Genomic DNA, 2818 nt, shown 5'->3' with positions numbered 1-2818 from the left:
GCAAACTAGAACTTTCTCCATTCACATTTTTTTATTTCTGCATTTGATAAAGTGGGGACTTCGTCCCGGGCAGCATAACAGCATCAAGTAGCCATCTCCTCCCCTTCCTCCTCTCCTCAAGCTGGTCCACTTCTGGGGGTCTATCTGTGCTCGCTCCATTTACCTGGGCCCTCTTCCAGCCTCGGTCTCTGCTGCTTGGCCGTCCTTTTCTCCTTCCTCCTCTCTCTTTCCGCTTGTTTCATCCTCTTGAAACGGCATCTAGGCGCTCTCCCTTCCTGCCCTGGGCCCGGTCAAGGGATTTGTGATCAGGAAAGGGAGCAGATCCCTCCCGAGGTGGAAGGGGATGGAATGATGACTTACAGAACATGAGGGGAGAAAGTTTTCCCCCGCCTTAGTGGCCAATTTGAGGAAGGGGGTGGATGATCTCTCAGGGAGCAGAGTGGCAGGTTGGCCCAGGAAGGGGGCAGTTGGCCGGCAAGGTGAGGCGGAGCCAGGGACCAGCAAGGCCTGGTGTGACTGAGAATCAATCAATCAATCAATCAATCGTATTGAGCGCTTACTGTGTGCAGAGCACTGTACTAAGCGCTTGGGAAGTACAAGTTGGCAACATATACAGTCCCTACCCAACATCATCATCAATCGTATTTATTGAGCGCTTACTGTGTGCAGAGCACTGTACTAAGCGCTTGGGAAGTACAAATTGGCAACATATATAGACAGTCCCTATCCAACAGTGGGCTCACAGTCTAAAAGGAGGAGACAAAACCAAACATACTAACAAAATAAATACAATAGATATGTACAAGTAAAATAAATAGAGTAATAAATCTGTACAAACATATATACAGGTGCTGTGGGGAAGGGAAGGAGGTAAGATGGGGGGGTGGAGAGGGGGACTCAGTCTAGAAAAGAGAAGCAGCATGTCCTATGGCAGGAGCTCGGGCTTGGGAATCAGAGGATGTGGGTTCTAGTGCCGCTCCGTACTTTGCTGTGTGACCTTGGGCAAGTCACTTCTCAATGCCTCGGTTACCTCATCTGTAAATTGGGAATTAAGACTGTGAGCTCCACGTGGGACAACCTGATTACCTTATATCTCCCTAGTGCTTATAACAGTGCTTGGCACGCAGTAAGCACTTAACGAATACCATTATTATTATTGTGTGACTGACTGATATAACCCCAGGCTGCTTCTCTCTATAAAGAGGCTGGAAAGGGACTGCCCCTGACAAAAAAATAATCCTCCATCTCCCTTGCCCTCGGATGGGGATGTAGTAGAGTCTTGGAGCCACAATCTCCCACATTCCCAGAGGGTAAAGTAGAAAATGGGAGCCCCCCGGGAGAGAGGAAGGATTTTTCCTGGTGGAGGGGAACCGGGGGGGGGGGGTTGGTTTCTTCTGGAAAATTATTTTCCTTCCTGACCTCTTTGACCCTCTGAATGAGAACAGAGTGATGCTGATTCTAGGCTTCTTGCTGGTCAGTGTGGGACTGGTGCCGACTGCAAAATTCACCATGTTCAGAGTCAGGTTACCTAGACCACGAGCCCCTGTGGGACGGGGACTGTGTCCAACCTAACCATATCTCTCCCGGTGCTTAGAACAGTGTTTGACACATAATAAGCGCTTCAGAAATACCATAGAAAGCAAATACCAAAGAAAATGACTAAGTACTTGTCTCTCCCAGAAAGCCCCTCGCTACGACCTGGGTTCGCAAGGAAATTTTAGAACGTGACCTGAGATTTTGAAAGCATCTTTTACTTTCATTCATTCAATCGTATTTATTGAGCGCTTACTGTGTGCAGAGCACTGTACTAAGCACTTGGGAAGTACAAGTTGGCAACATATAGAGACAGTCCCTATCCAACAGCGGGCTTCTTCTTAGAACTATCTCTACAAGGCCTTGATTGGGGTTGGGCAGGAATCTTTTCTCTTTAACTCTACTGGACTCTCCAAAATACAGTGCTCTTCACAGAGCTCCTTGTGGGCACAGAATGTGTCTGTTTATTGTTATATTGTACAGTGCTCTGCCCAAAGTAAGCACTCAACAAATACAACTGATGGAATGAAAGATGGAAGAGTGAGTGCTCAATAAATACCCTTGATCGATTTCCCTGGATACAGCTGGAAACTCCACCTAGAGAAAACCTCTCCCCAACTGTGCCTCTCCCCCTCTCCTCCATCAATCGTATTTATTGAGCGCCTACTGTGTGCAGAGCACTGTACTAAGCGCTTGGGAAGTACAAATTGGCAACATATAGAGACAGTCCCTACCCAACAGTGGGCTCACAGTCTAAAAGGGGGAGACAAAACCAAACACACTAACAAAATAAAATAAATAGAATAGATATGTACAAGTAAAATAAATAAATAAATAAATAAATAAATAGAGTAATAAATATGTACAAACATATATACAGGTGCTGTGGGGAAGGGAAGGAGGTAAGATGGGGGGGATGGAGGGGGGACGAGGGGGGGAGGAAGGAAGGGGCTCAGTCTCCAGTCCCACCCCGGTCTCCTCCTGTTATTGCTGAATTGTACTTTCCAAGCGCTTAGGACAGTGGTCTGCACACAGTAAGTGCTCAATAAATACGATTGAATAAATGTGCTATTTCTTTACCTGCATCAGAGGCGAACAGGCAAGCAAATTATGCCCGAAAGGGAGCGGAAAGAGACTCAGAGGAACCCAAGTGTGAGCTGGAAAGTTACTGCTGTAATTGCATTTTGCAGTCCAGTCGTTTCATTCCCGCTCCCTTTTATTCAATCATTAATTCAATCATACTATGTGCTTATTGTGTGCAGAGCACTGTACTAACTGCTTGGGA

Source organism: Tachyglossus aculeatus, chromosome 17 (genome assembly GCF_015852505.1).
Source record: "Tachyglossus aculeatus isolate mTacAcu1 chromosome 17, mTacAcu1.pri, whole genome shotgun sequence".
Taxonomy (NCBI): domain Eukaryota; kingdom Metazoa; phylum Chordata; class Mammalia; order Monotremata; family Tachyglossidae; genus Tachyglossus; species Tachyglossus aculeatus.
This window is presented reverse-complemented; position numbering follows the sequence as displayed.